Source organism: Ursus maritimus, unplaced genomic scaffold (genome assembly GCF_017311325.1).
Source record: "Ursus maritimus isolate PB19 unplaced genomic scaffold, ASM1731132v1 scaffold_23, whole genome shotgun sequence".
NCBI classification, from domain to species: Eukaryota; Metazoa; Chordata; class Mammalia; order Carnivora; family Ursidae; genus Ursus; species Ursus maritimus.
Window position 1 is genome coordinate 21,611,013 of NW_024424786.1, and position 15,304 is coordinate 21,626,316.

Below are 15,304 nucleotides of genomic sequence, written 5' to 3' on the forward strand. Positions count from 1 at the left end.
TGTGTGGGGCGCCCGTGCCCAGTGGGTGTGTGCCTGCGTGCCTGGGTCTCCTCCTACTGAACATTTATGGGCTGGTGGACTGCAACTGGGAAAGGCCTGGGTTTAACTGGCTCGGTATTAATAAGCATGTTCCAAAGAATTGAGGCCTTTGTTTTGTCTTCCTAAGACATGAATCCCTTCTTACTCACTGTGTTTCTGCAGGAAACTGTGCTGTATGCGGAAGTACTGCTCTATTTTCCTTGTAGGCTTTCCAGCTTGGACTTCTATTTCCACTGAGGCCTTGTTTTTAAAAACATGTTTTTACAGTAGAACTACAACTCTGGAGATTACAGCGGTCCCTTACCACTTTGGTTATGAAAATAGTGTATGTAGTGATTTTATTTCTTTTAATCGACCATTCTCTCGCCTGCCTTTTGCTCCACGTGGGGCTGTGCCAGATAGCTCCCTCCATTGTATTTTTTTCTGCCTTCTCCAGGAGTCTGAGATCAACACCTAAGTACGCACCTTCATTTTCCTCCTGCTTCCTGGTACCCGGTGAAAGGGATCTTGTGCTGTTCTAATGCCTGTCCTTCTCCCACGTGCTGTCCATGGTGGCTTTTCCACCTTTTTCTTCCTGGAACTTTCCTGGAGAGCTCGTTTCCGTATCCTGGCATCACTTCCTAGGATCCACATCCCTTTTCTGCCCTGAGATGGACCTTTTTGTTTCATTAAAATCAAATGTTTCCAGACTCCAGATTAGGTCCATGGGTTCAGGAACAGTCCTTATCGGCAAGACCTATGATGAATTCTCCTTGCAGGATTTTGTGGACTGTCTTGGTCTCTTGGCTGAAAAGAAGGCTAAGAAAAAAGTACACGAGACAGTCCTGTGGCATTTTTTTCACTCACCTCCCTGAAAAAAAATCAGTGTCCAGTACAACAGAGATGGATGTCCTCCCCCCCACCAGCTGAAGGGTTCTTTTGAAAGGGGTAAAGGTGGAATTGGAGGGTGAAATGAAGCTCTTTGGAAAGGACGGCTCTCCCGCCCTGTTATAACCGCTGTGTGGACCCTCATGAGTGAGTTTGGTGCTGTTAAATGCAAATTCCATTTGTTCTGTTCTTGATTTGCTTCCGGAACATAGCAGAAATTTAATACATGCAGAAAACGCTATGAGTCCCTAGTCTCCTGCATGAGCCCCTTTGTTATTATTATTATTACGGAAAGGAGCACATCAAAAGTCAGGTCTAGGAAAACATAGTTTTCGAAAAGCTTGTTTTATTTGTCTTACGAAGCACTTATTTTCCGGAAATCAGTAACCAGGATCAGGAATTTTCCAGCACATACCCACCAATTCCAATCTGATTCTACTCCTTGCTTTTTTTTTAAATCTGTGTTTGTTGCCTCTGGGGTTTTGAAGATTTGAAGGAAACTGGTCAGAATTATGTACGGAGTGCTTAGCTTCAGAATATACCGGGAGCGTAGGAGATGGAAGGATGTCCTCTACGCGGATGTGTTTGTGTCTGGGTGATGCGAATGTGCAAATTTGAAGCCCAGTGTAACTTCCTTTATTGCTTATTGCATTTTGGGATTGCCTGCCCCGTGCTGCAGTGGTGCAGGCTAAGGAAATGCAAACAAAGTGCACCATTAGCCTGAGCAAAACATATAACTAGGACAGCGGATGTGCTGCCAAAAATACCATCTGCTGTTTTCTAGAGCCAGAGATTGATGACTTGGGTTGTCTCCTCCTTCAGCAAATAGTCAGAGAGACTCAATGTATTTATTTATTTAACTTTGACCAGCCTTTCGTAATATTTCTTGTTAGAAAGGGGACAATCTGGGGCGCCTGGGTGGCACAGCAGTTAAGCTTCTGCCTTCGGCTCAGGGCGTGATCCCGGCGTTATGGGATCGAGCCCCACATCAGGCTCCTCTGCTATGAGCCTGCTTCTTCCTCTCCCACTCCCCCTGCTTGTGTTCCCTCTCTCACTGGCTGTCTCTATCTCTGTCAAATAAATAAATAAATTCTTTAAAAAAAAAAGGGGGACAATCTGTTGGCGTTAGTAAATTAAGGCCCATCTCTTTGATTCACAAATAGATGCCTCAACCTTTCCAGTAGCTTCCCAGCCAGATTTTCTTACCGTCTCCCCTACCCCGGTGTCTTTCTGTGTGGGGCTGTCAGGTTAACCTGCGTGAAGTATTCCTCGCCTCATGTCACTCCTCTGCTCAAACACTTGCTGTTGGGGCGCCTGGCTGGCTCAGTCAGCAGAGCATGCAACTCTTGATCTTGGGGTCGTGAGTTCAAGTCCCACGTTGGGTGTAGAGATTACTTCGTAATAATAAACAAACAGCTGTTGCTGTTGGTTTCTCATTGTGTGCAAAGTGAAGTCTGAACTCCACAGCGTCGCTTTTAAAGCTTTTTTCAGACTTCTTTCCCTCGTTCCTCTTTGTGACTGCTGGCTTTCCTGCGTCTCCTTAGCTTCACGTTTTGTCGGGAATGCAGGTCTACGTTTTACCCACCCTGCAGAGCCAGCCTGGTTGAAAACTGCCGTGCAGCATTCCACAATGCCTCCCTGGAATAATTTTTTCCCTCCTTAGTGATTCCTACCTCCCAATCTCTACTCTTTTCTTCTGCCATTAATGACCACGTTTTATAATTATGGCGACTTCGGTGCATGCTCCTCTCTTCTGGTCAACTGTAGGCTTTGAATGTGCTCAGGTCTTGTACTTGCCACAATCCGAAGTATGTTAGGTGCTCAGTAAGTTCTTTTTGGGTGAGTGAATGCATCGGATAATTGAATGGATGCTTACCACAAAACAGCACGCAGCAGATAACGCGTCGATATTAAATAGAAGTATCTTGTTCCGCGGACCCAGTGCGGTGGCTCAGTGTCATTGTCAGAACATCAGCTCAGGCAGTTTGGTGGTGAGAACACAGCAGTTGCCCGATTTTGGATTGGATGGGTCTCCCACGCTTCAGACATGTAATTGTTAGGGTTTGTGTGTCAGAAGTTCCGCTCTTCCAAGAAGACTCAGATTGTGATTTTGGAAGGGTGGGGAGGGAGCCAAAGCATTGCAGCTCATGCGTTCTTCATGAAATGGCGGTCCGTTTGTGCTGTTTCGGGAACACGACGGTGGTGGAGGAAAGAGTGTTTTGGGAGCCAGATGGACCTCGGTCTGCATCCCAGTGTTTGTTGGCTGGTTTGGCATCTTAAACCTCAGTTTTCACATCTGTGAGACGGGGATATGATCTGGTCAGTAGGGATGCTTGTGGATTAAATAACATGCCCAAAGCACAAGCGCCCAGTGGGTGTGACATAGGCAGAGAAGGGTGGCCTGTCACCAGCACTTGTAAGTGTGTAACTTCATCATCTGCATAGCTGCGGTCCAAGAGGGTGGGAGGAGCCACAGCTGTTGTTAACACGAAATGTCTGAAATTGCTTTTTCATGGCCACTGTCCTTGAAGGTGGTTTCCTCCTGTTGAGTTTAATCAGTACATTTGGATTGCCTCCCATCTATAGTCTAAGTAATTGGAGATTAGGAATTCTGAGTACTCTATCTCTATCAACGAAGTGAACCTCTGGGAATTTGGAAACCGGAAACACAGCGGGTGGAAAAGGTAGGAACGAAGGCTGTGCTTGGGGGCAGAGAATGGAAATCCACGATGTTTAAATCCCTACTTTTCTGCTACAGTTCTGAAGTTCTTAATTTTGGACTATAAAGAAATCTGCTGCGCCTACATTGGCTTGCTCATCGATGATTATATTTGGTGTACGTAGGGCTGGAGGTGCTGTTCTTACTTGTTTGAACGGACATCCTGAGACCTAACCGGTCTTGTAAATGTTTCTGGGCTTTCTTCTCTCTTGTTCTTTAACAAGTACTGAGGACAGCACCTGATTCAGTGGAGTTTGGTAAAAGCAGATGTTCTCCTGAAAGTATGTGCTTGCTTGAAGGGCCCCTCAGCCTCTTGGCAGCTTGCTTATGACGAGGGACTTTGAGGGACGGGCGTCTTTTCCTTTGGATGGCGTTTTACAGAATCCATTTCCTGCTCCTCCTCATGTGCTCGTAACCCCCAAGGGAGTGTGTTCGAGCTTTGTTCCTTGAAGTCTTCCTGCCTCTCACTGACCAGCTTTGCTGACCCCTGAGGCGGGACCATCCGGGGCTCAGCTCCTTCCGTTTACATGTTGTCCGCTAGAATCTGGAAGGCACCCGAAGACAGCTGATCAAGTCCAGGTTTACTGGCACCCCCTTCCCCCCCCCCCTTAATAAAGAAACTTTTTTTAAAAAGACTTCAGTTGGTTCTTTCTTTTTCAGGCCTTCCTGTGTGATTTTTGGATCTGTGGCTTGCTGCTGAACTGTGGGTCTGTGATTCTTGGGCCTGGTGAGCGTGGCCTGAGGTGTTCCTTGCACACCTCACCACCGGCCTTGCTCTCAGTCTGAGCTTCGAGCAGGTCTTTCCGTGTTTACACAAGCTTGGGATTTTTCTCGGGGTGGGGGAGGTGTCAGGAGATTGAGTTGCACTGGTCTGAAGTTTGAACAGAAGCTGTTTGTTTTGTGGGCACATAAGAAACTGATCTCAGACAGACAGACAGACAGAGGGCTGCTGGACAGGAACGTAATATAACTGTGTAGCGAACACAAAACATGGTGTTACCAACCTGGCCTTTAATGAAAATGGGGTAACACCATTATGTAAAATGATGTTCCCGGTTGTGCCAGACAAGTCAAAGTTGCCGGAAGAAGGCAATGGGTGGGTAACCTGATGATGTCTTCAGATCAGAGACTCCCCTCGCTGCTCCTTGCTTTCCTGCTGTGCCCCCCAGAAGTGGCAGCCGCCCTGCTGGTGAGCTGTGACCAGCTACGCTTTCCTTGAGCTGAGGCTCTTCTCCCTGAACATCTGGGCAGTGGTGGTAGGGACTTGGCAGTGCCTTTTTGGAAAGATGATTGTAGCAAGGGAGGCAGGAAAGAGAGAGAGGGGGAGAGTCAGGTCCTCACTTAGCCTCAGGTAGAGATCAGCCTTCAGTTGTCTACTCTGTGGGCTCATCATCTGTAAATCATTCCGGATCACTCTTCTGTCCGTATAGTTTTCTGTCAACTCTACGTTTTTCTTTTTGTCAAAGACAAACAGAAACCCTTTTTGTTTAACAAAAGAGGGGAACCCCCCAGACTAAACGCACGGAGAAGTTTATTAAGACCCCAAGAATCCCTGATAACCAGGACTAACCCCAGGAGAGTTTGGGGCGTGAGGGCAAAGGTGACTAGTGGTGGCCCTGACATGGAAGGGGAGAGTCACACCCCTGGTTCAGACTCATTTTGGCGTGAGAGCTGGAGCAGCTTGGCAGACCTTCCAGATGCTTCCTGCAGGCTCGTTCTTTAAACGGGTTCAGTAGATGGGACCGCAGAGCCTTGTGCCAGGCCTGAGAAGTTTGCATGCTTGGGGTTTATCCGGGTGGGGCTGATGCCATTTTGGGCATTGGAGAAAAGGAGTGAGGCTGTTTTGATAGGAGAAAATGAGCAAATCAATTAAAAATAAATGCTGGACATTCCATTCCCCACTGCTCACACTGCCAGTCTCCTGCCCGTCACCATACCACGGCACCAGGGACCGTTGGACTTGGCGTGACTTTGACCAGTGCATTTGCCAGTGGCTGGGGCTGTGGAAAAGAAAGGACAGAGTCAGTGCCTGGGAGCCAGCTTCCCATTGGAAAGATTTTCTTTTATTATTTAAGTAAGCTTGTTACAGAAATTTAACATATATAGTGAAGAGGGCACAGATGTTTAGTGGGGAGCTCCGTGGATTTGCACGAGGCCAACACACCTTGGGAACCGGTGCTCAGATCAGGAAATAGAGCGTTAACAACACCTCAGCAACCCCACGGTGTCCCCACCTGGTCCTCCCACCCCTCTTCTTGACTTCCCACATCATAGATTGCTTTTGCCTGGTTCTGCACTAGCAAGACTAGGAGTGTCTGGCTCCTTTCGCTCAATGTTAAAAAAACACCTAATTTCCGTCCACTTTTCCAGAAGGCGGGTTGTGGGATGACCCTCCACCCAATATAGGTTGGGAGGGCGACTCCGGAACCTTGGTGACCAGAGACGCCCCATCAGCCTCGGGCTCCCGGGTCCGGCGCTCTCGGATGCATGAGCCCCTGTCTTCCAGCAGAAAGTGTGGCCTTCTGCCACCTGGAAGGTCTCGTAGCGAGGAAGCGGGAGTCCAGAGCAAGCCATAACTGTGGGCTCGCAGTGAGCACAAGCTCGCCTTGGAGAGACACACTGCATTCCTCACAGAGGACAAATTCATTTCTCTCCCCTGATCAGAGTCAGAGCTCGGACTTCCACGCAGGCTGCCAGCCTGGGGTGGGCAGGAGGGAAGGGTGGCATGGGGCTGTGGAAAGGGGGCTCGGGAGCTCTCTTGGGGAGGGTAGCTGTGTCCTGAAACAAAATAGAAGGGAGTAAAGCCTTTGGGTAATTTCCCAGAATAACTCATTAAGAAACAGCCACGCCCAGGTTTCTCCAAATGATTCCCTATTTGGTTATTTATTTATTTTTTCGTTGGGTGCCAAACATTTGGGGCTTTTAGTTTCATCATTATGTTAAAGGGCTCTTGCCCAACTTCTCTGAAGTTTTCAGGGAATGCTTCCGTCTTTTTTGTTATGTTGTAAGTTGGCGACGAGGAGGACCTTTTCCTTTCGGCTTTTGCTTCTTCAGGTTAAAGATGCCACAGCCGTGCGTGTGAGTGATTTGCTAATGAATCATGCTCGGCAAGCCCTCCCCGGCTCATCTTGGTTACTCTTCTCACTTCTTCAGCCATTTGTTTACCATGGAGGTATTTTAAGGAATTCGTTTCAAAGAAAAGATGCCAATAACAACATACTCCTGATTTCAAGAGACCTTTCAGGTGCTTCGCTCAGAGTGTATGTTCGAGGACCTTGCAGATGTGTACGTAAAGACAGGTGCCTGTCTATTATCACGTACGTCTCTAGAGATCAGCAAAAATAGCGTATGTTCTATGGATTGTTTTGCAGCTTGCTTCCTCCCTCTGACCCTCTTGAGGATGTTCTTCCTACAGGCCGTGTTCTAGCACGGATACACCCTATCACGTTTACCCATCTCCCTCTTGGTCCCTATTTCAGTTCTTTGATGTTTTGAGCATGACAAGTAGGTATACGGGGAAAGAACCCCCTATGGGTGTCTCTGTGCACTTACATATTCCTAAGCACGATTCCTAGAAATGGAACCCAAAGGTAAGCACCATGAACAGTGCCGGAGACTGCCCAGTGGCCTCGAGGGTGCGCCAGTTTACACTCTCACGAGTAGTGTGAGAGTGCCAGCTTCCTCGCGTGCACGCCAGCTCTCAGAATTATCCATCTTTTTAGCTTTGGCCTCTCAGATTGTTTTTAAAAATGACATATCCACTTGCCTTTGTTTAACTGCCCGTGAGGCTGTGCACTGTCCTGCTGTTTATTAGTCGTGTTTACGTCCTGGGACATGCTCGGTCATTTTCTTTATCCATTTCTCTTTGCGCTTTTCTTCCTGATTTTAATGGCGTTCTTCGCAGTTAGGGACGCGGGGGATTGCTTTACGAGATCGAGGAGGAACAGCAGCTTGACTGGCATCCCTGCCTCTCAAGTCCACAAAAGACCAGTAGTTGGTCTTCTTCTTGGCACCGGTGAAAGGCTTTGGTTTTCTGTTTGTTTTTATTTAATTAAGTGAAATTTTTCCTCCTGGCTGGAAAGTCCCTGCCGCCTGTAAACGCATTATCATTTGTGCAGCACGGGGCAAATCGTGATGTGCGGAAGAAAGTGAGTGGTGCCAGGCAGGGATTGGCGCCTGTCGGAGCTGATTATCGCCAACGTGCGGTGAGAAGCTGGAGCCCTTGCCTCATTTCTCTTGCAAAACTGTGGTCTCTCATGTCTTCAGCATCAAGGCGCATGATGGACAGAAGAAGGGACGGGGTGAGTTACTCAAGCCGTGGTGGCCGTTCTGCTTCATTACGTTGCTTTATTCTGCTCACATCTCCTAGATCAGGGCTGCTTCAACTCTCGGCAGGGTCTCGTTGGAGCCGGTATTCTTTGCTTCGCGCCCAGAGCCTGGGGACAGTTACCATCTTCCATATTGGTAAACAAACTGGACTGTCAGTGCCGAGGATGTCAGGGCTGCTAGGAGCGGGCGTCGGGGCTCCCATGGCCATTGATGACGGAGACAGACCCTTGACCACACCCCTGGAGGCCCCTTCGTTCCACCAGGCCACCCTCTCTGCCTGCACTCGCTGAAGGCTTGCTTCTTCGCTGCTTCTAGAGCAGAGTCCCAGCCCAAAATGCCACGGTCTTCGGTGCAGCTGTCACTACTCCCTGGATACGGAAAGAAACAAACAAAAGGCCAAGTGTAGGGTGCTGACGGTTTGGGATTTACCCTGGGGAGAGGGGAAGTCAGCCTCCGTGTGGATGGAGGCCTCAAGGCTTGACCGAGGCCACCTCCAGCCCAGCATGGAGCAGAAACGGGTCTGACTCTCAGGGGTGTTTTTAGCTACTAGATGCACGTGAACCTGGTTCTCTTCTCTCACCCCTAACGTGTGTCCATTCGTGATTTCTTGCGAGCTGGCTCTGAGAGAATGGGTCATGACGGAAGGCTGGATCTGTCTCACGGGCAGCTTTGCCAGATCTTGCTGACAGCCCGTATCATATGCAGAGTTCTCTTGCCCAAGAGTTCTGGAGGCAGGCTCTTGCCTGCTCAGGTTATGGTAGAAAGTGTTGGGCTACCTTTGAATATTTCATATTCATCCATGAAGAATGATTGGCTTAAGCTGAAGCCAAGCCAGGCGTGAAGATTGCTTCGTAGAAAATCCCAGGGTCCATGGACCTCTCAGGAAAGAGAATAATAATATGAATAAAAAATATTTTTGGTTCCTCCCCCCACTCTCATTTTTCAAATAAATGACTTTAGATCAAATTATTATCTGAGCATGAAGAAATATGTTTTTGTTCCATAAATCTTAAGCTGCATACAAATGCGGACTGTCCACAGGGTTGAGGAATAATCCTGACTTGCAGGAATAATCCATAAAATGTTTGGTGAAAGTGATTTTCATAGTATTTTAGCACAAAGAAGCAACCGTCCGCATTTCCATCCACCCACACTATTTATTCCTCCTTCTCTTCTCCCCTCCCTCCTTCCATCTATCCATACCAACGAACCTCTGTCTTCGGCTCTGGGCTACATCAGAACACAGGCTCCTCTGGTGTAGAAGTTCCTCATGGTGGGGACGACTGACACACACAGTAGAGCCCTGTGATAAGGGAAGAGAGAGGTTTGCGTGGGTTCTGTGGGGAGGTCTGATGGGAGCTTGTAAAGTCACCTGGTGGGCTAGGGCAGCCCTGTAGGGGAGAGAGACTGGCCAGGACACACAGGCCTCCTGTGTTGACCCCAGGACCTTGGGCCTTACCCTTAATGGGATGGAAGCCAAGAGGAGATTGGAAACAGTGAGTGACATGGTCCGATTTGCTCTACTTTTGGTGAAAGATGCCTTTTAGGAGTCAAGACCAGAGCCAGGAAAGCCAGCGAGGAAGGCATTAATGCAAAACAGACAAGAGGGTAGGATTTGAAGTGGGGGATTGGGAGTGGTAGAGATGGTGAGGAAGGGTGGGTATGGGATGCAGTTAGCACTGGTTGATTGATGTGGGTGGGGGTGAGGGAGAAGGGTGGTTGGTGGTTCTCCCAACGGAAATGCCAGTGATGCAGGAAGAGCAGGTTAAGAAGAAAAATCCAGAGCTCTGTTTTGGACGTGCTGAGGTTGTGCCCAGGCTGGAAGTATCTCAAGCAGCAGGGGTGGTAGTGTGCAGCTGTGGGCGGAGGACAGAGTGCAGGGGAGAGTGCTGAGCTGGAGGCAGAGCCTGACCACAGATGAAACAGCTTTATCCAGGGAACACGTGTCTATCTGTCAAGCACACAGGAGGCAGAACTCTGAAGACCCTTGAGGGATGTGCAGAGGGAGAGGAGTCTCCAGGGTGACTGAGGGGGAATGGTCCGAGAGCCAGGTGTGTGGGGGAGGCCGAGGAATGAGCTTCGGGAGTGAGCGGTCCAGCTGGTCCATCGCAGCGGAGCTTGAACAGTAGCCTGTGGCTTTGAGCAATCAGAAGGCCACTGCTGACTTCATGAGGACAGATTCAAGGAATAAGGGGGTGGGAACCAGCTGGGTGTCCGGGGATTGAAGACCGTGCACACTGTGGGGTTCGCACCTGTTGAAAGATCAGTAGTGGTCTTGGGTTCTTCAGGCCTTGGACTTCTTTCCAGACTCTCGGTGCCGAGCCGCCCCTGGTCGCAGAGCGCTGTGGCAGCCTCAGCGGAGCCTCACGTGGGGCACACGCGATTTATTGAAGATCATTTCTCAACGAGCAGCTTCCTTGTGATCTCTCCTCTTGCCTGGTGGGATTCTGTTGTGCATGGTTCGAGGTGGGTCCCTTCACACTTGAGCTCACCCTTCCTCTAAGTATTAATCATGGAACTACACTAGAACAGAAATCTTGGGTCAAATGGCATATTAGGTGCCTGCGTTGCATCTAGCCTTTATATAATGGTAATTCTCTAATAGTGAATAATAATACCTTTAACAAGTGAACTCTGGCTCATCTTATAGCCTTTATCTGCACGCTGTCTTATAAAATGTGTGAAAATCCCAGAAGCTTCCACTGACTTAAATTATTTTAGGTTTTCTGGTGTGAGGGGGAACACACCAAGACCTCTGATGTTTTCAGCTCTGCCCCTGTGTGCCCCTGTGTGCCCCTTGGGTTGCCCGGGGAGCTTGTCAAGGTTGCATTTGGTCCGTCTCCATTTTATAGATGAGGAGACTGAGGCCCAGAGGGTTAAGCCATTCCCTGAGCTGGGAAGGGGTGGAATTAGAATTCAGAGCTTGTGGGCTCCTGGCTGACCTGAGCGAGACAAGTTCTGTAATCCCTCTTTAATCTTTAATTTGATTTCTCTTCTGGGCCATCGTCCTAAGCTACCCTCTGCATTCTGGAAAACCCAAACAGGTTAGTCTTCACGGTGTCAGCCCCTTTGATTTACCAAATCCGACAAGTCTCTCACGAAGGTAAATTGCTCTCTCCGAAAGCCGTGCTCATTCGGACGTGCATACCCAAGCAGGGACGCCAGCAGTAAATACTGCTTAAGTCTGGCACTTGCTAGATGTACAAACATCATTTGCTCAAGAAGTCAGCTAATTCCTCATGATGGAGGGCCTGTCTTCACGCTCCAATCGGAGGGAGGGTGCCCGAGTGAGCAGATTGTAGAAGCTGGATGGACCGGTTTAATGGATTAAGGCTACTTAAGAAAATTTAAGAAGACGCACCAGTTAATATGTATTCCACCCTTGCTTGATGGTAACAGGCTGGCATTTGTGATTTCCCTGGCAGAGTTCCTCCCTTGATCGGAAGTGATAAGCCAAAGCGCCATTCATTTGCTGAGGCGTGATGGAAGATTGTGGATAATTGGAGTGAACCGGAGAGGCCCTTGAGTCCCTAGATCTGATTCCGGGAGCCCTGGAGATTACTTCCTCCAGTTGCAGGGGAGGCTGGGACCAGCAGTGTCCGAGCAGAGGCAAGAACAGTGTCATCTGGGGTCTGGGAACCTGGATTCTCTGGCCAGCTTCCATGCTGACTTTTGACAGGCTGGTTGACCTCTGGGTCTGAAGTCCCTCTGTATAGAAAAAGGAGGAATGACCTTGAGTACCTGTCTTGCAGGGATGTTTTCAGTTCTGTAGTGGAGGAGCTCTATGTAAATCCCAGGTATTATTTTTACATGCCGAAGAATGTATCTAGGACAGGCAGATGGCGAGTGTTTGCCTGCCATGGGGACTGGGTATGTGTCCACAGAAGCAGGAATAGCAAGTTGGGAGTTAAAAAGGAACTTGGATGTCATCTGTTCCTGCCTGATTTTACACATGGGAAAACTGAGGGCCAGGGATGTGGAGCAACTCCTTCAGATCCTGATGGAGAAGCCCACGTACCTTTCTCTTTTGACCTGCGTCATAACCACGTTGTTCCGAAGGGTTGAGTCATGTTCATAGTTTGGCTGCTGTTACAGATCCCTAGGGATGATCCAAGAAGTGGTACTTATTTCTTAGGAATTATCAAACTGAGACTGTTGTGTATGTTGGAAGAGACACAGTCAAGGTCACGTTGTGAACTCCTTAACTATGTTCTTAGAACCCAGGGTCTGTCTCCCAAGTCCACTTTTTCGTGCATAAGCAACATGCGCTCTTAGCCAGGTCCACTTGCCCAGGCTGTGTCCTTTCTAGGGCGGCAGGTGGAGAAAAGGGACCCAGTCTCTGAGTACCACTGACAGTACCAGCTCTATAAGGAGAGTCAGGGAGAATGCATGGCAGGAAGGAAGGAGTAGCCAATACGTCTGATTTACTGAACCCCAAGTATCCGCCAGCTACTCTGTTATATTTACTTCATCCCTTTATTATATGTCTAGATATTCTATCTCTCTGTCCCTCAGCAACCCTGCCCAGGGGGTGGGGTTACCCCAGTTTTGCAAGCAGGGAATTTTAACTCAGAGAGGGTAGCTCAGTTGTCTGAAGTCACACAGCTTTAGGGAGTCAGGCATTTGGCAGGTGTGGTTGGGCGTGCCAGATCAGAGCCAGGCCCCTCTTTGCTTGGCCTCCTGCAGCCCCTTATGGAGGGGTGAGGGGGCAGATGGCATGGGCTATTCTGAGAAAGACCGCCTTACTGTGGCTTTTCCCACCCCGACGTCTCAGGGAGTGAGTATTTAAAAAATATCTGACCTTCTGGCTGGGCCTTGCTATTTTTATTTTTGGAATGTCATGGCTTAATGAGTTGGGTGGGTAAATCTATCTTATGAGATGTGTTTATTTTTTTCCTCCACAATTTGCTGGTGCTCTGCAACTGTTGCTGCCTTTCAGAAAATGAAAAGAGCTCATAATAGACCGAATTTCCCAGATGGATGTCCTTGTATTTGCTCTTTTTCCCCACTGTGAACACTTGCCCCCTTTTATCTCTCATCCTTTTATAGTTGATGGGGCTTTTGAAGCTAGGATATCAGTGGCAAATGGTTCCATATGTCTTTCAGAGATTTTCCTCAAATATTAGCATATTTTTTGTTCTTTGTAATAAATTTTATTAATGAAACATTTTTTGAAGGAAGGGGGAAAGTACCAAGAATAACACAAAGCCTGTGCCTTCCACCCAGCTCCCCTGAATTCTAATACTCTGTAGTGCTTGCTTCAGATTGTTGTAAGGAAAGAAATCTTACATTTGAAGTTCATCGTGTCCCCTCTGATCCCTTTCGCCAGAGGGTAACCACTCTCATGAATGTGCTATTTTTCTTTCCTGTACATTTCAAAAAATATGTATGTGTGTATATATATATACACACATACCTTTTTTTTTTTTTAAAGAAAGAGAGCATGCTCTCGCACATGTAGGGGAGGGGGCAGAGGGAGACGGAGAATCTCAAGCAGACCTCCCCACTGAGCATGGATCCCGACACAGGGCTCGATCTCAGGACCCTGAGATCATGATCTGAGCCAAAATCGAGAGTCAGTTGCTCAACGCACTGTGCCACCCAGGTATCCCTAAAAAATACTTTTGCATCTCTGTCTACCCATTAAAGTCTTACAGTTTTCCAGCTTGATGTTAATGATATTCTGCAACTTGCTTTTTTTCACTGAGCATTAGATTTCTCAGCTTTACCCTAGGGAGTCATGGCACCCCAGTTCGTTACATTGAAGCCCTGGGTTGTATTCCATTGTAGGATGTGTCCTGATTTTTTCATCCGATCTCCTTTTGATGAACGTTCAGTTTGTCTTGCAATTTTATATCCTTACAGAACCAGCAGCGAAGGTTCTCTTGCTGCTGTCTCTCATGCGTTTTTCCTCAGGCCTGGGGTATGTGCCGGAAGAGGATTGGTGGGGTCCAAGTGGGGTCCAAGGGTAGGAGCGTCTTCCACCTCACGAAAAGTTTCTGGGTTGCTCTCAGTTACTCCGCCCCGTGCAGCATGAGTCCCCGTTGCTTCACATCGTCTCACCACTTGAAAATGTCAGACTTCAAATTTTTGCAAGTCTGATGGGTGTGAAAGAGAACTTTCTGGTTCTGTTAATTATTTTTTGATTACAAGTGAGCTGGAGTATATATTAAGTGGCGTTTTGAGTTGTCTCATCAGTGAAAGTACCTGTTCAGATGCTCTGTCCAGTTTCCTACTGGGTGGCTTGTGTTTTCTGATACGGTCTTGTAGGAACATCCTCGGTAGGGATCTTTTGTGGGTCATAAATGCAGCAGAGGCAGTCTTGCCATTAGTGGCTTACCTTGTAAGTTTGTTTGTGGTATCTTTTGTTGACCAGGAGTTTTAGACTTTAGTGTGGTCGTGTTTATCAGTCTTTCTGTTCTGTGCTGTGTTTTTCTTATTTCAGAAATCCTTCCTTACCCTGAGCTCATAAAGGTAGTGGTTTTCAGCCTAAATGAAGCTCATTTTGCATTTCTGGCCTGATTCCTTGGTTTGATTTGGTATTTTCATTTTCCACATTTACCCTGGCTGGGTGTCTCTGTGCCGAGTGCCACGTAAGCTGCAGAATGGTCCCCAGTGACTGTAGGGATTATGACAGCCGGCCCCAGGCAGATAGGGCTGAGCTGAACCTGGGGTCAGAGCAAAATCCTTCTTCTTGACCCCGTGGCTGTTTCTGAGAGGTGCTTAAGTGCAGGGTTGATTGGCCCTCTCTTAAGCCTGGCTTATCTGCAAGCCTGATAAAATTGGTCATAAAGCTGTCCCCTGTCTCGTCCTTCAGGGCAGCTTCACTGCCTGATTCGCACTTCCTGCTGCTGCTGATTGCAAAGCTAAGAAGACAGAGGGCTTTCTCACCTGGGCTGGACACCCTGGGCCTGACTTGCAGCCGGCCCTTGGCGAGGGCACCGGTGTGCATAAGAGTTCACCTGGTGGCTCTTCACTTCTGTCCCTTTCCTGCCACGTGCTCAGAAGTGTTCTCAGACCCGATCTCATTTGCCCATTGTATTTTGGAAATATAAATGGGTTCAAGTGGGGTTTAGATAAAGTCGGCAAACTTGAGGGGGTCAGAATTGGAAGGGGCCGGATGCGTCATGCCTGTTTCAGTCAGCAGGTGTTTACGGAGCGTCTGCTGGGTGCCTGGCTCCTCGCTAGCTGCTGACCATATAGGGGGAACAGGCTAGCCAAGGTCGGTGCCTTCAGATCATTTCAGAGTGTGGCGGGGGTACTGGATAGAGAGCAGGTGTCTTTGGGTGGGGCCCTCAAGGTCCTTTTTTTTTTTTTTTTTTTTTTTTTTTTTTTTTTTTTAAGAATTTT

General features: G+C 48.3%; 1 protein-coding gene across 5 annotated transcripts in view; it reads left to right on the forward strand.

Annotated features, from left to right (window-relative positions):
• LDLRAD3 (low density lipoprotein receptor class A domain containing 3) overlaps positions 1-15,304 on the forward strand; it is a 223,272-nt gene that overhangs the window by 45,956 nt on the left and 162,012 nt on the right. Inside the window, exons 1-2 of one of the 5 annotated variants that reach the window (XM_040638952.1) lie at positions 6,667-6,910; positions 7,744-7,926. The exons of the other annotated variants lie outside the window; for them this stretch is intronic. The gene's annotated coding sequence lies outside the window, so the exon portion shown is untranslated. Of the gene's footprint in view, positions 1-6,666; positions 6,911-7,743; positions 7,927-15,304 lie in introns of those variants that run through there. 5 annotated transcript variants of the gene reach the window in all.